Here is a 21,466-nt window from a genome sequence, read left to right as displayed (position 1 = left end):
CTGACGATGACGATGGAGGCTATCGTAGAAAGCTCGAAATTTTGTCCCAAATTGATGCAGCAGGGAAACCGAAAATGTTTTACATATATAATAGTTGAGTTTATACGACACACTATAGGATCATGCCGTCAGAAATCAGAAAACAAATTTTATATTGAAGAAAGAAGTGGTTCAACTCTCGCAGGCTTATGCTATATGAGTAACCTAACAAGTCTCTTGGAGATTTGATTGATTGGAGTAGCTGCGTCCATTGAAATCTAATGCCATATTGATTTCTTTCTGATCGCTACCAACGTTATACACAACACTACACTATCATAAGTAACTGGAAATTCATTAGTGGACATTAATATGGGATGCATCCATCATTCGCCTTTACAATGCCTAGAACTCTACCAGGGGCACTTTTAATGAGGAGACTCAATGTCTGTAGGAGAAGGGCAGGCCATTCTTCCTCAAGACACGAAATGAGAAAAAGTACTGACGTCGATCGCTAGGACCTGGAGCGGAGTCAACATTTTAACTCATCCCAAAGGTGTTCCATTAGGTTCGGCTTGGGATTGTGGGCAGGCCAGTCCATTTCAGGAATGTTATTGTCCACAAAAATTGGCCTCACTCATGGTGTTCCATGAAAGGGCGCATTGCCATGACAAATACAATCATCATCTCAGAAATGTACCTCTACTGTACACAGTACGAAACGCTGTAAAATGTGTACATGTCTATAACCAGAATAAGGCGACACACGCTAAATTCGGGAAACACTCCCTTATCGAAACACTACCTCCTCTGCACTTGACTGTTTTGCACTACACACGATGGCAGGTAACGTTCTCCAGGCCTTTACCAAAGCCAAACCCGTCCGTGACATTGTCACTTGGTACAGCGTGATACATGACTCCTAATCACTCGCTTCCAGTCATCCACGGTCCAGTGGCGTCGCCCTTTACACCACCTCATCAAGTGTAGCTTAACACTGATAACAGAAATGTGTTGCTTATGAGGAGCCGTTCGATCATTATACTCCCTTCGTTTTAACCTCCTACGCTCAATCGTTGAGGTAGCTGCATTGGTGGTGGCGCTTTACAACTCACGAGTGATAATGGCCGCTGATTTCATGAGATTTTGTACAACAGCTTTCCGCAATGCTCGACATTCTCTGTCCGTCGGTACATGAGGTCTGCCAGGTCTTGGTTTAGCTGCGGTTGTTCCTTCGAGTTTCCACTACACAACCACATCACCAACAGTCCACTTGGGCAGCTTTACAAGGGTTGAAATGTCCCACAAGGATCTGTTACTCAGGCGACATTCAATGCCTGGGCCACGTTCGAAGGCACTGAGCTATACCTGACCGACCCATTCTGCTGTTACTGCTTGTTCACTGACAGCACAATACTCTCCGCCTTCTGTTATGCTGGCGTGTACGCCTCTCGTAACACGACATGTAGTGGTCAATTCCATATTACGTAAGGTTGTTCCGATGCTTTTGATCTCATAGTGTATTTTTAATTGGTCTAACACGTCAGTAAGTGAGATGCTTCAAATCAATTATACATAACATTTCAACGACCGTTAACGAAGTGTATCACTTCTCCTGCATTTGCGCCTAATATACCACAGTTTTCAGGTAATTCTAGGTTCCTTATAAAACTTCTTATTTCGAGTTTCAGCCTTGGGCTGTAAAAAAAAAAGTAAAAAAAAGGTAGTGGCAACGTAATCCAGACACTCGCAGGAGATCAGGCATGCACAAACAGCATATGTAAACGGTAAGGTGGCGCTGCTGTCGATGTGTAGTGTGCATTTGGGGGCATCCAGCTGGAAGTGTTGTTGTTGCGTGGCACTGAAGTGAAGAGTGTCGATTTCTCCCCACTAAGGCATGTTTCCAAAAGATTATCAACGTTCGAGTATTAAAATCGATGTTGTCAGTGGCAAAAATGCATCAGAATGATCCGACGATTGCCGGCCGGAGTGGCCGTGCGATTCTAGGCGCTACAGTCTGGAGCCGAGCGACCGCTTCGGCCACAGGTTCGAATCCTGCCTCGGGCATGGATGTGTGCGATGTCTTAGGTTAGTTAGGTTTAATTAGTTCTAAGTTCTAGGCGACTGATGACCTCAGAAGTTAAGTCGCATATTGCTCAGAGCCATTTGATCCGACGATTACGTGAAGACTGTGGCGAGAATGCATTATCGTGTAGGGCGGTTGTACGAGGGGTCAGTTCGTTTCGTCCTGGTCAGAATGAGACTGCGTACAGGTCGGCGGTCCATTCCTCAAATCAAATGGTTCAAATAGCTCTAAGCACTGTGGGACTTAACACCTGAGGTCATCAGTCCCCTAGACGTAGAACTACTTAAACCTAACTAACATAAGGGCATCACACACATCCATGCCCGAGGCAGGATTCGAACCTACGACCGTAGCAGCAGCGCGGTTCCGGACTGAAGCACCTAGAATCGCTCGTCCACAGCGGTCGGCGTTCATTCCTCAAGATAAGACTAACTTCATGAGTGGTTTCATTTCCACAGACCATCGATGGACTGTCCGAGAATTTTCCGTAGAGGCTGATCTCAGTCGTCAGTCGGTGTGGCATATACGACGAAATATCTCAAAATGAGGAAAATTGCGTCACGTTTGGTTCCACATCGACTCAACGACGTACAGATTGGCAGCAGAAAGCACAGGCTGGTATCCACCTATACGGATAGCGCAATGAGGGAAGCGAATTTCTGCAGCGTATTGTCACCGTGCATGAGACTTGGGCACCAGCTAACTGGTCTGAATAAAAGTGCCAATCGAGGCAGTGGCGTAACCCAGGTTCGACATGTCAACAGAAATTTCAGTAGGAACCCAGTCGTATGAAGCTTACGCTGATTATGACGTAAGACTGGGAGGGTGATGTTCTTTTGCATGCTACCCCTGAGACATAAACCGTCAACAGCGACCACTATTACGATTTCCGGAGCGGCATCTGCATCCGGTTATGCAGCACTAACGTCCACTTTCATTGCGAGACGATCTCCCACTCGTGTTGCATGAAACGCACATTATCATGTCACAAACTATATCAAACTGCAAGAAACAAAAAGAAAAACAAGGGAAACGCCGTGAAGGAAATACCAAACTGGGGCGAAAAACGGTAAATGTAATGTACACAAAGAGACAAACACATAACTGCAATTTCAGAAAAACTGGATGATTTGTCCAAGAGAAGGAGTTTCACAAATTGAGCAAGTCAATAACACATCGGTCCACCTCTGGCTCTTATGTAAGCTGTTATTCGGCTTTGCATTGGTTGACAGAGTTGTTGGATGTCCTTCTGAGGGATACCATGCCACATACAGTCGGACTGACGCGTTAAATCGTCAAAAGCCCGAAATGGCTAAGAGACCTGCACATGATACTCTTAACGCTCTCGCTGGCCAAGGTAGGTTTTGGCAAGTACGAAGACAATGCCATGTGCGAGTGGGCATTATCTTGTTGAAATATAAGCCATGAATGGCAACAAAACGAGGCGTGGAATGTCGTCGACGTACCGCTGTGCTGTAAGGTTGCCGCAGATGACAACCAAAGGGGTCCTGCTACGAAACGCACTACTGGTTGTCGGGCCATCTGGCGGGCAAGAGACAGCTTGGTATCCAAGCACTGTCCGGGGCGTCTATGGACAAGTGTTTGTTGGGCATCCAGGCTCAGTTCGAAGTGGGGCTTTCACTGAAGAAAATGATATTGCAGGTCGAAGACGTATCTGGAGATATTCCGGACAGCAGTCAGATACCAACCTCGTTGTCGCCCATCATACAGCCTGACAACCAGGAGTTATACTCTGGTGTACCATTTCTATTGACAGCAGGATTCCTTTGGTTGTCATCTGCATTACCCTTGCAGCACACTGGTACATCGACGATATTCTATGTCCTGTTTTGTTGCTGTTCATGGCAAGCCATCCTGGGCTTACTTTTTTTAACAATGTAATGTCCACCCACACAGGGCGAGAGATCTATTGCTTGTCTTCATTCTTGGCAAACCCTACCTTGGCCAGCAAGGTCGCCGATCTTTTCCCAGTTGAGAAAATTTGGAGGATTATTGGAAGGGCCTCTAACCAGGTCGGGGTTTTGACGATCTAAAACACAATTGGATTGGATTTGGCATGATATCCCTCAGGAGGACCTCCAACAACGCTACTAGACAAAGCCAAGCCGAATAACTGTTTGCATATGGGACAGAACGATACTAACTTGGTGAATTTGAGAAGCTCTTCATCCTGTATAAGTCACCGTATTTTTCTGAAATTGTAATCGTTTTTTTGTACATCTACATCACATCTACTGATTTTCGTTCCATTCGGCATTCTGATAATTCCTCCGTGGTGCGTATTTTCTTAGCACTTGTATTATTGCAATCGTGGCATTGAGAGGTCTTGGAACACCTTCCGTACTTAACAGAAATGAATCTTTGTGGCTACGACTTGTTTCAGAAACTGAAGGAAGAACTCCGAGATCGCAGATCTTCCGACATTTCATCTGTACTCCCTCAGTAGAGAACAGCACAATACCATCCTGACATTTGGCAGAAGGTAGTAAACTTTGCCGATGACTACAATGAAGGAACGTAATGCTATTGTAATTGAAACGTCCTGGCACACTAACATTATGTGCCGGGCCGACACTCGAGATCAGGAGCTTCGTCTTTCATGGGCAAGTGCTCTGCCAAGCTACCTAAGCACGACTGTCGACCCGTCTTAGCATCTTCACCTCCGCCAGTGGAAGGTAGGAGACGAGGTATTGGCGGAACTGTGAGGATGGCTCGTGTGTCGTCCTTGCGTAGCTCAGTCGGTGGAGCACTTATCCACGAAAGACAAAGGTCCAGAGTTCGAGTGTCGGTTCGGCACACAGTTTTATCTGTCAGGAAGTTTCTCGTCAGCGCACACGCCGCTGCAGAGTGAAAACTTCCGTCTGGAAACATCCGACAGGGTGTGACTAAGCCATTCCTCGGCAACATCCTTTCTTCTAGGAGCGTTGGTCTTGCGACTTTAGCAGGAGAACTTCTGTGAAGTTTGAAAGGCTGGAGACGAGTTACTGGCGGAAGTAAAGCTTTGAGAAGGGGTCCTGAGTTTTGTTTGGGTAGCTCGGTGGGTAGAAAAACTTCTCGAGTTCGAATCTCAGTCCGGGACAGTTTTAATCTGCCAGGGAGATTTACATCAGCGCACACTCCACTGCAGAGGACAAATGATTAGTTCAATAAATATTGCTTTGTATCAGTGTTGCCACTACTTTATTTACAGCGCTGTAGTTTGGCACACTTTCTCAGTTGCTACACTGTACAAGCCGAACTCTGTTCCAAATCACTGTACGGAAGACCGTTACAAAGGAAGTAGTGGGGTGACGCTTATAGATGGCAGGCGTCCAGTGAGGGGGTGACGTGTCACGCAATAATTGTCGCCACGAGCGGCCGGTGACTGGTGCCAGCCGGGAATAGTGCGAACGAGCGGGAACACCGAGGCGCGTGGCGGTGCCTGTGCGTTCCTTGGCTCGCGGTTAGAGGCGCCGGTTATTTCTGCTGCTGCTGCCGTATTGTGCCGCAGTGGTCAGCTGCAGTCGGCCGCAACCCACTCGCTATTAATAAGACTCTGCGAAGCTGCCGGCACTGCCGTCTAAAGGTCGATTCACACTGGGCGTCAACGAAACGGAACGTGTGACAGCATCACCCTCCAATGCTGGCGTGTTCACAATACAGCGTGTAACAAAAACGTGTGGCCAACATTTCTCATTGTTATTGTTGTGGTCTTCATTCCGAAGACTGATTTGATGCAGCTCTCCATGCTACTCTATCCTGTGCGAACCTCTTCATCTACGAATCACCAGTCTACATCGTTTTGAAACTGCTTACTGTGTTCGTGTCCTGGTATCCCACTACAATTTTTATTCCCCTCCCCTCACTTTTCTGCAGTACTAAATTGATGATCTCTCATCATGTTCCTGTCAACCGACCCCTTCTTCTAGCAAGTTGTGCCACAAATTTATTTTTTCTCCAGCTCTGTTCAGTAACCCCCCCCCCCCCTCCCCCCAAACACACATACACTGCTTACATGGTCTACACGTCTAATCTTCAGCATTCTTCTGCAGCACCACATTTCAAAAGCTTTATTCTCTTCTTGTATAAACTGTTTATCGTCCGTTTTTCACTTCCATACTTGGCTACACTCCATGTCAATATTGCCAGATAAGACTTCCTGACATTTAAAACTACGTTCGATGTTAACAAACTTTTCTTCTTCAGAGAAGCTTTTCTGCCCGTTGCCAGTCTACATTTTACGATCTCTCCAATTCGTCCAAAATCAGTTATTTTGCCACCCAGATAGAAAAACTCATCTACTGCTTTAAGTGTCTAATTTCATAATCTAATACCCTCAGCAGAACTTTATTTAATTCGTCTACATTCCAGTGTCCTTGTTTTGCTTTTGTTGTTGTTCATCTTACATCCTCCTTTCAAGACCCTTTACATTCCGTTCAACTGCTATTTCAAGTCCTTTGCTGTCTGAGAGAATTAGAATATCATCGGCGAATCTCAAATCTTTTAATTCTTTTCCCTGAACTTCAATTCCTAATCCAAGTTTGTCTTTTGTTTCCTTTACTGCTTGCTCAGCGTACAAATGGAATAGCATCGCCGACAGGTTGCAACCCTGTCTCCCTCCGATCTCAACCACTGCTTACTTTTCATGCTCCTCGACTCTTATTACTGTTGTCTGGTTTCTGTACAACTTGTTAATCGCCTTTCGCTCCCTTTATTTTACCCTTGGTACATTCAGAATTTCAGGGACAGTATTCCAGTAAACATCGTCTAAATCTTTCTCTAAGTCTATGAATACTGTAAACGTATGTTTGTCTTTCCTTAACCTGTCTTCTTAGGGTCAGAATTTCCTCGCGTGTTCCTTCATTCCTTCGGAATCTAAACTGATCTTCCGCGAGGTCGGATTCTACCTGTTTTTCTATTCTTCTGTAAGGAATTCATGTTAATATTTCGGAGGCATGACTTATTAAACTGTTAGTTTGGTGATACTCACACCTGTCAGCCCTTACTTACTGTGGAATGGATTTTTTATATTCTTCTTGTAGTCTAAGGATATTTCGCGTCTCTCATGCATCTTGCTCACCAGATGGATGAGTGCTGCGGCTGGCTCTTCCAAGGCTATAAGTAGTTCTGACTGAATGGCCTCTTCCCTGGGCCTTACTTAGATCTTTCAGTGCTCTGTCGAATATACGTTCTCATCTTGCTCTACGTCCTCTACCATTTCTATAACGTTGCCCTCAAGTACATCACCCTTGTATAGACCCTCTATATATTCCTTCCATTTTTCCCTTCTTTGCTTAAGACCGGTTTTCCATCTTACTCAGGCGAAGACAAAGACAATATTAGGATATGGGTCCGGAAACGCTTTGTTTCCATGTTGGAGCTCAGTTTCTATGAATAGTCAACACATTAATCGTGGGAAACAAACAGAGAAAGAATGTATCATTACAGTATGAAACATATTCCTAAATGAAATGCTCCAAATTCCAGATGCAAGACACAGGCATCAACCGTCACATTGAATCCTTGATGTGGTAATGTATTGTTCCACAGTCTTCGACAACACGGGCACGAAGGCTCTGTATATTCTGTATCGGCATCCTGTACACAAGAGCTTTCAAAAGCCCCCCTCCCCCCCTCAAATTAAAGACTATTGGGAATAAAAGTTTGCTGAGTGTCGAACCGCGTTGTAATGAAAAAAAAAAAGAAAGAAAAACTGTACTGGACAAACCAAGGTTTCGGCCATGGATACAGTGGCCTTCTTCTGGATCTATTGGTGTGTTTAAGCGATGTAGATTCGCTTATAATTTGTCATTGTTGCTCACTGACCATGATGTTACGTCACAAATTTGAAAGATCACAGTTGCGGTTGGTCACTTGAGGCTGAAGGGGCGGGAACTATCTTATAAAAGGTTGCTACGGTGGACGGCATTGGGATCTGCTGTTGTCTATTATTCTTCCGTTGTTTTCCATTATCGATGCTCATCGGCGAATGATACGGGGCTTCTGTTTTCCTCCTGCAGGACGCAGGCTGCGCGGCGGCAGTTACTCTCCGACAGCGGTCGCGCCACGTGTTGTTTGTGCGGCCTGCTTGACTTTTGAGGACTGACAGGCAGCATGTGGCACAGCTATATCCGTCCTCTCTGTTAATGTTGTATGGGTGTTTTGCTATTTCTGTGGGCTCTCTGATTTTGTGTTTCGTCAAAGCCTGCTGCTTGGCCAGTAGGCAGGTTTCGTTAAATTTGTTTTCCTTGGCGCTGTTTTGCCTATGTTCGGCCGCTGCAGATTTGCTGTTCTCCCCCAGACGAATGTAGCGCTCATGTTTTCTTATGCGCTTCGCTATCGGCCCGCTGATCTCACCGATGCACACTTCTCCACACCGACGTTCCACCTTGTACACACATGCAGTGCGTAAAGCATCTACCTTGTCCTTCGTGAAACCTAGAACATCCTCTATATTGCCGCTGTTGTGGTAGATATGCTGGACACCACCCCTGCGAAGGAGTTTACCAATCCGGTCAGTGACATATTTCACATACGGTAATCACGCTGCTGGGTGTAGTTTGTCGATTTCTTGCCTATCTCGTTTCCTTCTGTTTGTTGCCAAAGCTGTTTGGATCGATTTTTGCTTGTAGCCATTGGCCACGCATGTTGTACACAGACTTTTGAGATTACATCTTGTGTTTTGAACATCGTATAGGCGCTGCGCACGAATGGGCTGGACGGTGGTTGGACTGGGCGTGAAATATCTGTCCGTATGTGTAGGCTTCCTGTATCCTTTGTGCCCTAGTAAGCCACCCTTTGTCCTGTATACTTGTACGTCCAGGAATGGAATTACGCCATTTTCTCTGTCTCGAGCGCGAATTATCTCCTGCCGAGCATTTTATTCAAATATTCATGAAACCTGTGTAGCTCCGTTTCGCCACGAGGCGATACAGCGAACGTATTTGAACCAGCATCGTGGGCGTAAAGGAGCGGAACAAAATACGGTTGCTTCAAAGGCCTCCATCATAATGTCTGCTGCTCTCCTTCCACTTCAAGTCACCAATCACAACAAAGCCTTTTTTTAAAACTGTGACGTAACGTTATGGTCAATGAGCAGCAGTGACAAAATAAAAGCGACACCACTCAACTAAAGCAGACCAGGACACCCAGAAGAGGGGACTATAACGATGGCCGAAACGTTGGTCTGTCCAGTATAGCTTTTTACATTATTACGCCGTACGATACTCAGAAAACTTGTGTCAACTGACCCTGGCTGCAGAAGTCTAAGCAGTTATAAAAGTCTAACTGGTTTAGGTCTGGAGAGCGTGGAGGCCAAGGAACTGGTTCACCTCTATGTATACATCTCTCACAGAATCTGATATGTACAAGTCTATGAACAGTTGACACTAAAATGAGGAAGAACTCCTACGTGCAAGAAGCACGTGTTTCGTCCACATGTAAAGGCCAGTGTTCCAGCAGGACAGGTAGAGTATTCTCTAAGAAAGCATGGTAAGTTTCTCCGAAGTGGCTGCGTGAAAGTGTACGAGGCCTTAACAGACAGTCACCAATAATGCCTGCCCAAACGTTGACAGGAAACTTTTGTTGATGACGAGATCAAGTTGAAACGAAGCCTAATTCGTGAACAGCCCATTTGCACTAAATTGAGGGTTGACGCATTGTTGAATGAATCATTCCTTTAAGTGTACTCGGCAGGAAAATCAGCTGCTGAGGGTGCCTGCACACGCTGTACATACTATGGATACAGCAGGTTCTCATGTAGCACTCTCCAGACAGCATGCGGTCAACAGTACTTGTTGCAGTAACTAGAGTTGTCGCCAACTGCACGAAGAAGTTCCTTACCTAGATGAAGTGTCCTCGTTCCACTAGGATTCCCCAGACGCGAGTAGCAGGCTTAAACGTCCCGTTCTCCTCAATACGACGATCAAGTGCTTCAAACTTCCTCCTGTCGGGGCACCGTCGTTCTGGAAATCTCTCCCGTACAATCGTTGTGCGCCGGCCGCTGGTGGCCGAGCGGTTCTAGGCGCTTCAGTCCGGAACCGCGCTACTACTACGGTCGCAGGTTCGAATCCTGCCTCGGGCATGGATGTGTGTGATGTCCTTAGGTTAGTTAGGTTTAAGTAGTTCTAGGGGACAGATGACCTCAGATGTTAAGTCCCATAGTGCTTGGAGCCATATGAACCAAACGTTGAGCGCTACGGCCATTACTAACTGCTAATCCACAGAGCAAATGGGCATCTGCCCCCTCCGCATCTGAGTGCACTTCCATTGCACTGTAGCGGAAATCAAGTCCATGATGAACACTGAGCAGTTGCTGCTGCGTGCTTTCATAATCCGTTATGAGCATTAGACAGTTGATTCTGGGTGCTTGCTGTTAGAAGAACAACACCCTCAACATGTTAACACAAGAAGTGAGGTGAGTAACATACCAACATTTCCTTCGTTACAGTGCAACAACAAATACTGGATGTGAACCTAAGAAATACAACTTGCTGTACATTTTAACCAAACGTAACCAAGAGGCTATTTTGAACATTCCATGTAATAAAACTGCTCAGCGGTTGACTAACGTCATCCAGCGGTTCCCGCTCATATGCATAGCCATTGAACATCACTATGGTTGTAGGTCTGAAGATGATCATGTGATGATCGAAACCGGTCACCTTTTAATAAACGTGCCATGTGATCTAGACTGTTATAAATAGTCTCAAAGTGTTAAAAAGATTGAATTGCGAATGAAAGGGTAAAATTGTACAAGGCGGAGTGTGAAATATCAGAAATTTGGAAATGGTAGGGAAGTGAAAAAAGACAAAAATGGAAATGCGCAGACTCAGTACAAATATTGTGAGGGTCAGTGAAGTGAAATGGAAAGAAGATTCGAATTTCCGCTCAGACGAGTATAGGGTAATATCAACAGTTGAACGAAATGGTGTAACTAGAGTATCATTCGTTATACACAGGAAGGTAGGGCAAAAAGTCAGTGACTGTGAACATTTCAGTGATAGGGTTATTCCCATCAGAATCGACAACAAACCAACGCCAGCTGTAGCACATACGATACTGCGGGGTACCTATGTTATTCTCAGTCACGATGCAATGCATGTCCGAAGGAACAGGCACTGCAGAGACTACATCCGTTGTCAGATACGTTAAATGTATTCACAGTTGCGAATACGGACAACCACTAGCTGTCAAATGTGAAAATTTATACCGCACCGGGACTCGAATCCGAATTTGCCGCTTTTCGCTAGAGGTCGCCTTACAATTTGGCTATCTGTGCGTGACTCAAACTTTCACATGTCGTCAGCTATGTGTCTACAACCTGTACTCGTACATCCATTACGTATATTCCCGTACAGGGATGACATTTTACTTGAGAGTCACTCGCCTAGTGTCGGAGGAGATACGATATTGCTGTGCCTACATTATCCCGAAATACGAAATTCGAGTCTGGCTATGAGTCGTGCTCGGATAGCCTAATGTTATGGCAACCACTCGCGATAAGTGGGAAATCCGGGTTCGAGTCCCGCTCTTACACAAATTTTCACTGTCGTCATTCCACTCTATAGCTCATGGTTGTCCACATTCGCAATTGCGAGTACAATTTATGTAGCTATAGTTCAGGTGTACATGCCGACATCGCAAGAAGAATGTGTTAAATGACGCTCATTTAGCTTTAGGAAAGCTGAGGGCACCAGAGAGACTGTTCTGACGGTGCACTTGATGATGGAAGCAACACATAAAGAAAATCAAGACTTATTCATAGGATCTGTAGACACAGAAAAGAATTCTACAGTGTAAAATGGTACAAGACGTTCCGAATTCTGAGAAAAATAGGAGTAAGCTGCAGTGAAACACGGGTAATATACAATACTAGCTGAGTACTCGTCGTTGCTCGGTTACGTATTTATTACAACACTCTACTAGTCCATACCCACCTCCCACTCTCTTTTTCAATCTCCTCCACCCCTCCCCCTCTCCTGCTCTGTTCATCTCTTCTTGTTTTCTTTCTCTCTCCACATCCACATCTCTCCTCCCTCTGACCATGTGCTTTTCTTTCCTATGTCTGTCCATGACCTCTTGTCCCTTCTTACTGTCCATCTCCCTCTCTTTTCTTAATGTGTCCATTTTCCTGAACTATGTGTCATACTAGGATATAATTTTGCAGGTACATCCAGTAAGATATGTGGATACTTTTGTAATATGTATGGATGTACAAAAACCAAAAGGGAGCAATAAGAGTGGAAGGGTAAGAACGACGTGCTCGGGTCAGAAAGGGTGAAAGACAGTCTTTCGACACTGCTCTTCAGGTTGTCCACCGAAGAAGCAATGACTAAGTAAAAGGAAGGTTCACGAAAGAGATCAAAATTCAGGGTGAAAGGATATAAACGACTAGATTACCTGATTAAATTGCTATCCACAGTGAAAATGAGGCAGAATTCCAGGTTCGACTAATGCGAATGAAGTGTCTAACGAGCACAGAATATAGGTTTGGAACAAATCGAAGAAACACAAAAGTAATGAAGTAGAAATGAAGTTAGCGACAAACTTAACATCAACATTGGGGCCCACGAAGTAGACGTAGTTAAGGAATTCTACTAACTCGGAAGAAAGTGACGCATGACGCACTAAAAAAGGAGAGAAAAAACTCTTAATCACAGTGAAACGTCCCCTTCGAAAAATTTATGAATGACTCTGTTGATAAACCTCTTACGTTATTTGCTTTTCAAACAGCTGAGCAATACTGAACGTACTCAGACATTACTCTCTTTACTTATTCTGATCAACACTAAACTGACACACAATATTTTTAGCGCAACGCAATCTGACTTTCAAAAATCCCTACAAAAGATGGCCCTGACTAACATTAACCTATACCTTTCACAAATCACTTACGTCACAAAATTCTTCGTTACTCGAATTACTGCAATACAGCGAGCGCCACTACTGCCAGCTGAATAAAAGATTCTAACTACTGAAGGCACTAACTACTGATAGGCATAGTCAGCAAATGAAAGATTTTGATGGAGAACAAACAATGCATTTACCTTAACAGTGTCCAAAAGTCATAATATATATATCAGTTCATGACATCCAGTCTTACAAATTTACTCTTTCTGGCGGACACACGTCCAGATCATCCGCTCTCAAAACTCCGCCATCTCACTCCCCACATCCACCACTGCTGGCGGCTCACCTCCAACTGCGCAACGTTACGCGCTGTTCATATCCAACTGCCCAAGACTACAATAGCGAATATTGCAACAATGAAAACCAGCCACAGACTGCGCACAGCACAGTCAGTGATTTTCATACAGAGCGCTACGTGACGTTACCAATATAAAAACCTAAACAACCCACTTACAACAGGCAAAGAGGGCATTCCTACCCAAGAGAAATCTACCAGTATCAAATATCGGCCATATTCCGAGAAAGAAATTTCAGGGAATGTACGATTTAGGAGACAATCTGAGCAGCTCTCTTAGAATGTTTGCACATTTACCGTCTAGTAAAGTTATCAGAATCTCCAAAAAATTGCAAAGTGGTTTAGATATGATACCTTTCTAGTGCGAAAAGAGCAACTGACTCTAACTAAAGGAAGGTGGAAGTCATCCGCATGAATACCAAAAGGAATCCGTTGAATTTCTGTTACACAATAAATCACACAAACCTAAAGGCCGTGAATTCAACTGAATACCTAGGTGCTACAACTACAAACAACTGAAAATAGAACGACTACATAAAATATGTTGCGGGGATGGCGAACCGAGGATTGCGTTTTATTAACAGAGCACTTAGAACATAGAACAGGTCTACTAAAGAGACTGCCTACACTACGCTTACCATTCCTATTCTGGATTATTTTTGCGCAGTATGGGATCCGTACCAGAGAGGATAGAGGGGAGAATAGACGGAGGGACGATAATCCTAATGAAATAAGAGAGAGTTGGTACGGAAAAATATAAGCGTTTACTTTTTCTGCACGCTATTCGAGAACGGAACAGTAGAGAAATAGAGCGAAAGTGGTTCGATGAAGCTTTTGCCACGCACTTAAATGTGAATTGCAAAGTAGACATGTAGATGTAGATATAGATGTAGATGTTGGAGCACGGTACTGTATGGTAGTGAGTCATGAACTACGGAAAAGAAGAGGATGGAAGCGTTATAGGTGTCCCGCAACAGAAAATGGGAAACACTGACGAGAAGAAAGACAAGAGAATAGGACTTGGGTTAAGACATTAGGGAATAACTTTGTTGGCGACTTAGGAAGCTTTAGTGGCTAAAAACTGTAGAGAAGGACATACATTGCATCACAACCAACAAATAATCGAGAACATAGGGTAGAGGCGCCCCTCTGAGATGAAGAAGACTGAGCAAAGAAGTATGACCTCAATCGTTTATTTCTAAAATGTCGTAAAGACCAGATCCTGAGTGGGTAGGAACAAGATTGTGACAAAAATAAAAATTAAGGGACGAGAACAAGTAGATAAACATAAAAATTGAACAAAATACAGTTAAGAAACTTAAACAGTGCTACCTAAGAAGCCAAGGTCCATCGATAATACGAGGGTAATCCCAAAAGTAAGGCCTCCTATTTTTTTATAAGTACATAGACCTGTTTATTTCCACAATGGTTTACATCAGTTTACAACTTGAACATTTCTGTCGCTTTTGTAGACGCTGTGTCAGTTTTTGTATGCCCATGTCATACCAGCACGCCGCAATGCTGTATAGAAAATTATGAACCTCTTCTTTCACCTCGTCGTCGGAGCTGAATCGCTGGGACCACAATTATCGTTGACAGGTACTGAGAGACTCTGAAAAACCACAAACGGGCAATTCAGAATCGGAAAAGAGGAAGGTTGAGCAAGGGCGTACACATTCTCCATGACAACGCTTGCCCACACATCACTCGGCAAACCGTTGCTCTCCTGCAACGTTTCAGTGGAACGTAATCACCCAGCCGTCCTATATTTCTGACCATTACCTATTCCCTAGGTTAAAAGAACATTTGGCGGGAAAGCGACTCAGCTCCGACGACGAGGTGAAAGAAGACGTTTTTAACTTTCTGCACTGCATGGAGGTGAGCTGGTATGACATGGGCATACAGACACTGCCACAGCGTCTACAAAAATGCGTGGTGATTATATCGAAAAATAGCTAAATGTTCAAGTTGTAAACTGATGTAAACCATTGCAGAAATAAACAGGTCTATCTCCTTATAAAAAAATAGGAGACCTTACTTTTGGGACTACCCTCGTAAAAGCAAGGATGATAAAAAGAGTCCAATATAACAGGTATACAAAACTGTGTTTACTAAAATAGACCTGCATAGAACACTGGCTTAGAATTGAGGTGTAAGTTTCAAATATGGTTATTGTGAGTGAGCCCGTGTGGGAGTGAAATGTTTGTCGTGTTACGGGCTGAGAAGTAACTAGAATCATTGCAGTCTCCTGCTACGAAGGATACAAAAAAGTGACTGATACGCAGATGTATTGGAGAGAAGAGAGACAGAGAAAGCTCTAGAAAAATTTTAATAGAACAGACATATTGGAAGGACTTAATACAGACTCTCCAGCACTTGTTAAATTTGCAATATATCTGAAAGGACGACAAAGATAGGACATTTTAGTATAGATTACTAATGGTTGTAATAAGTAATAAGAACGAATCGATGGAGAGGCTTGCAGAGTTTAAGAAGAAACGTAGAGCTCCATCTGATCAGTAAGACTCTGAAGCAAATGATCTTTTTTAGCATGCGCGTAGAGAGAAAAGTGAGAATCGGTGGTGCTCCTGCTCTTGTGTTGAGAAATGGTGCTGTGAGAAATCTGACGTAACCAAGTAACAATGGGAGACAAATATTCTGAAACTGCGTCGTATACTGGAGATCCACTGCTTCACATTTTGCTTGCCAAGTACAGTAGGAACCGACAGTGGAAAAAGTGGTAGGAGCCACACAGTTTCCTCGGCGCTAACAATGCTGTTGTGTGAGGGTTCCCAGTCAGCGTTGGCGTTGGAATGAAACGTTCCACCTTCCCCGCACAGTACCGCCGGCTGTCGCCGCGCGCCCCTTCCGAATATTTATTTGGACGAGGGGCAGGCCCGGCGTCGGCTGAGGGGAGCGTTTACTGTCGCCACCTGTTGCTGTGAACAGCTTGGAGCCTCAGCGTCCCGGACTCCAGCAACAGGTAACACAGCGGGACCGGTCACGTTTCGCGGGGCAGCAGGACAGCTTAAGCAGATTATCTCCCGCCAGCTGCAAGTACTGCACTAGCACCACCACATCTCATTTACTTTCAAATCACTAGCGTGTCCGCTGGTTGAAGCGGCCGTCTATCTTTCAACTTTATGTCGTCCACGCTGGATTGCGGTTTGGAAATGCCTTGAGCCCATAAGAAATGCATTTTCCACAGCAATAAATTACGCAATAGACTGCCACCCACCTTAAAATTTAACAATAATAATTTTCCAACTCGGGTATTTAGAAGATAAAGTGCAAAGAATTCCGAGTACAGCATGTGGGTCAGACTAGACGATGATTTTAGGACGTAAAAATTTAGGCACAGCACACCCAATAAACCTGCAAGAGCTATTAACATTAAATACGCAGGACATGCTTTTGACAACATAGACAATGACGTACTAGTACTTCGCAAATTAATCAGAGGCCACAAAATGATTCTTTCCATTTTTTATTTAAAACAGAAAACATGGGGAGAACACAGTCGATGACAAAGCTGAGACAGTGGCAACTGAACTTATTTAGAAGCTTCTCACGCCCACTAGACGATGCATAGTAACTTTTACTAATACCTATTTTTAAGTGACTTAAATAGTAAAACAAGGCCCAAATCACCGACCTGCAACATAGCAAATAAATATGCTAAAATGGACGTTTATAAGATTCACTATTTTTAATTTTGTATTTTCGCAGTTCTGATATTCTTAAGCAAAATCGCTGTGAAGAGTTAAACGCTTATTTCCTTGTTACCTGCCGGCCGGAGTGGTCGAGCGGTTCTAGGCGCTACAGTCTGGAACCGCGCGACCGCTACTGTCGCAGGTTCGAATCCTGCCTCGGGCATGAATGTGTGTGATGTCCCTAGGTTAGTTAGGTTTAAGTAGTTCTAAGTTCTAGGGGACTGATGACCTCAGATGTTAAGTCCCATAGTGCTCAGAGCCATTTGAACCATTTTTGAACTTGTTACCTGTGCCTTTGATTAGCAATGTAAGCTGGTAATCAATGCTCTTTGAGTTAAAATCTGTACAAACTCTGGAGTGTATCTCTTGTTTCGTGTCTGTACGCTCTCTAAAGATGAAAATATTTCTTCCACAAACATTAGGGTACTTTATGGTGGAACGTTCTGTAAGTAGATCTATCAGTGTTTAAAATTTGTAATTCCAGTGCCATATTACGTTAACAAGAGCAGGTTATAACTTATTTCTAGAGAAATGAAACTCAAAACAGATAACGAGCTACAACCAGCAAACAAAACTGTAAGGCAGCATACTGACCTATCTGAAAATGAGGGTGTAAGACCTCGAAACGCCTTATAGGAACAAATAAAAAGTGAATGACACATAACTGTGAACAGAGTGACAATCTGGAGAGCGATCATATGATGGACATAGTTGTTTAGTTAACTGTCCTGATGACAAAGTTTTTACATTAGATGCAAAGGAAAGCATTATTATTTTCTACATTAACAGATTAAAAGCAAAGGACAGAAAATACAGAGTGGGGGGCAAATAAAAGTGGCGTTGAGAGCAGAGTTACAGGGTACAAAGAAACGCAGCAGAGGAAAGGAAATACAGTACTAACCTGACTATGGCAGATGTTGAAAATGAGCGCCATTCATCTCTTGCCACTTTTGGGTCCTGGTCAGCAAGTTGCTGAAGGCGGATCGAAGCTGGACATCTGGAATTGCTACAGGCTCATCCGAAAAGTCCTACTGCAATTCATGAAGACTATGACGGTTGTTGCGAAACACTGTAGGCTTGAGGGCTCCTCAGGTGACCTGGGTGGCCAGCTAGGGCCGCAACCAGAGTGACCTGTGCTAACAACCCTCTCAAGCGTGAAAATTGTGTAAATGTGCTCCAAGGAACAGGTGCGGGCGTACACGTGGTGGGCGCGTCACGGGATGTGGTTTTATACACACATTCACGTCCAGTCGTATCGCCTCATCCGGGTGACTTTCTTTTGCTACACCCTGCATAACATAAAGACAATATACCTCTCATTCAGCTGCACTACAAAAAACCATAACTATGTAAGAATCATGTCAGTCAAATAGCCATGAATGTTTCTTATTTAAAAAAAATTGACATGACACATTGGGCATACAACAAGGATCAGTAATCACTTAGGAATCGGCGCGGCGGTCGTAGAGACCATCCGGGCTCACTAAATGGCATTCCAGTTATTTAATCACTTGCTACAAATAGACGCCCACTACAAGAAAAGCTCAAAGTTTCATCCAGATGCATCGAGTCACACCTGACATCGACGCTACATTGAACGTCGCACCCTGCCAAAGATATCTGATGTATCTTGAAGACATCCTGCTGCCGCAAAATCCTGCCCACTAGGTGCTCCGTCGATACAACAGGTGTTTCATATACAAGGCCCTTCAGATACCCCCCCCCCCCCCCCCCCGATACAAAAATCGATCTGGGATGGATCTAGTGATCGCGGTGGCCATGCGGCTGGTCCACTGCGACCAAACCAGCGACCAAAGGTTGGCTGCAGATGTGCCCTCACTTGTCTACTGAAAAGAGCTGGGGCTCAGTCGTGCTGAAATCAAATGCGGCGACGAATAGGCATGCGAACATCATTCAGCATGTCCAGCAGAAGTTCTCGGAAGCATACGAGATACATATGATCGTCAAGTCGATACGGGAGAACGTACGGCCCATTTTAACAGTCTCTAACGATACCATTCCACACGTGACCTTAGCGTCCTCTCGTGTCATTAGCGACCCCCGGTTCGTATGCGATTACTGATCCTTATATGCTCGACGTACCATGTCAGTTTATAAACATTTCTCTAATCACCCGTATATGTGTATCAGAAAATATTTCTTTATATGTAGCCACCAGAAAAATACGTCTTCTGACAGTTTAAAGCCCGTCAGAATTTAACAAAACGTTCAAAAATGAAAACTGATTATAGAGATAATTTTAAAATAGAATACATTTTGATGCTTTTTTTTTTTACTGTCATTTCACTCCGCCCGCTGCATATGGGCGAGAGTGGGCTGCAGCAGATACAGGTCTCCACTCTTCGGCCACATGAGAGTAAAAAGTTTAAAACATACTGCAAATTGGATACGGCGGTTGAGAAACTGGATGTTTAACATAACAAAAAGGCAGATATTCAGTTGCATAGTTTAAAACGTAAAAGGGGATTTGTTGACTAGTTAAAAGATTGATATAGATGAAATGACAAATGAATGTTTCACAAAAGATGAAAGACAGAGGGACTGTTACACAAGGTAAAACGTAGAAAGCCGGTATGTTGACCGATTAAGATAGATACATAGATGAGTGAAGTGATGAGCGGGACTAGACTACGATGAAGAGGGGTATCATGGAAACGCAGCAGTTGGGGCAATGCGTAAGAGGGTGTTTGTGTGGGCGGATGTTTGGAGCAGGAATTCTGGAGAGTGAAGAGGGATACTGTTTCGGACCAGGCCTCTCAAGGGAAATTCCGCATCACACTCCCCTTAGATTTAGTGGTAAGATGCCCTAGTGGATAGCCAGTCAAAAACTGAACACAAATCAAGCATGAAAGCAGGAAGAAGGTGTACTGGACTGTGAAAGAAAAAAGCAAAATAGAAACAGTGAACGGTCCTTCAACAAGGATTGCAATAAAGAGCAGCCTGAAACGGCAATGGCGTCGCGGGTAAGTGGTCGTGGTGTTGGAGTGCCGAGCGGACGAACCGTGTTCGAAGCTCCCCCGCGCCTGTCTTCTTGTTTTTTTTTCTTCCTCGGAACATTATGAACTGTCCGTCCAGAATATGAGTCAGATGTTAAGCATACGTTTCCGTCGCAAGTATGTGATGGATAGTGAGAGCAGTCGAGATACCACATAGACGTCTCAGAGAAACTAAAGCAGTGTCAACTACACTGGAGAGCCAAAGAAACTTTCAAATGCCTAATATCGTGTAGGGCCCCCTAGAGCTCACAGAGTGCCGCGGTACGGCGTCACATGAACTCGACTAATGTCTGAAGTATTGCTGGAGGGAACTGACACCATGAATCCTGCAGGGGCTCTCCATGAGAGTACGAGGGGATGGAGGTCTCTTCTGAACAGCACACTGCAAGGCATCCTAGATATGCTCCATAATGTTCATGTCTGGGGAGTTTCGTGGCCATCGGAAGTGTTTAAGCTCAGAAGAGTGTTCCTGAGGCCACTCTGTAGCAATTCTGGACGTGTGGGGTGTCGCATTGTCCTGCTGGAATTGCCCAAGTTCGTCGGAATGCACAGTGGACATGAATGGATGCAGGTGGTCCGAAAGGATGCTCACGTACGTTTCACCTTTCAGAGTCCTATCCAGACGTATCAGGGGTCCCATATCATTCAAACTGCTCTATAACATCACGTTCAAAATCACTTACATCTTGATAACCTGCCACTGTAGCAGCAGTAACCGATCTGACAACTGCGTCGACACTTCTCGCCTTATATAGGCGTTACCGATCGCAGTGCAGAATTCTGCCTGTTTACACGTCTCTGTATTTGAATATGCGTGCATGTACGAATTGCTTTGGCGTTTCAGTGTATGTTACAACAAAGGAAGCAAGAGTCAAGACTCCCAAAACGGAACGCAACTTCAAAAATATTAAAAACATTTGTTTTGACAGAGAACAGAGAAACTCTGTGATTGTGAAACTTTTGCGTTCATTTGTTGCAGTTTGTGTGACAAACTATTATGTTTTCATCATTTACTTGGTAGTGATCGCGTTCACATTCATACGAACACATCAGGCAAGGAGGTACCTCTCGCTTACTTACCAGTTGTACAATAAGGTGCTTCGATAAACGGTTCATATCACTTGGCACAGGTACTGTCACTAATGCCGTGTATGACACACCAGACAAGTTTTCCAGTAAAGGATTCGGTTGACTTGTTAGCTTGTCATCAAACGTTTGCGGTTCCCATTCGAAAGTCTCTTCCTTTCGGCGGCTGCTAATAGAGTAGTTGTGCAGAATCAACTGTCATTCCAGGTTCCTACCTTAGACCTCGCTGTAGCAAACGGACGTTACACCACGACACAGACACAAATTTGAATTAAGCGAACAGCAAGGGCAGGGGTGGGTTGGCAGCGGCACGAGAGAAGTTTGAACACTCCACGCTCGCTTGGTGATCCAAGACCATTCTTCGACCGTTCACCTTTTC

Source organism: Schistocerca americana, chromosome 2 (assembly GCF_021461395.2).
Source record: "Schistocerca americana isolate TAMUIC-IGC-003095 chromosome 2, iqSchAmer2.1, whole genome shotgun sequence".
Taxonomy (NCBI): domain Eukaryota; kingdom Metazoa; phylum Arthropoda; class Insecta; order Orthoptera; family Acrididae; genus Schistocerca; species Schistocerca americana.
This window is presented reverse-complemented; position numbering follows the sequence as displayed.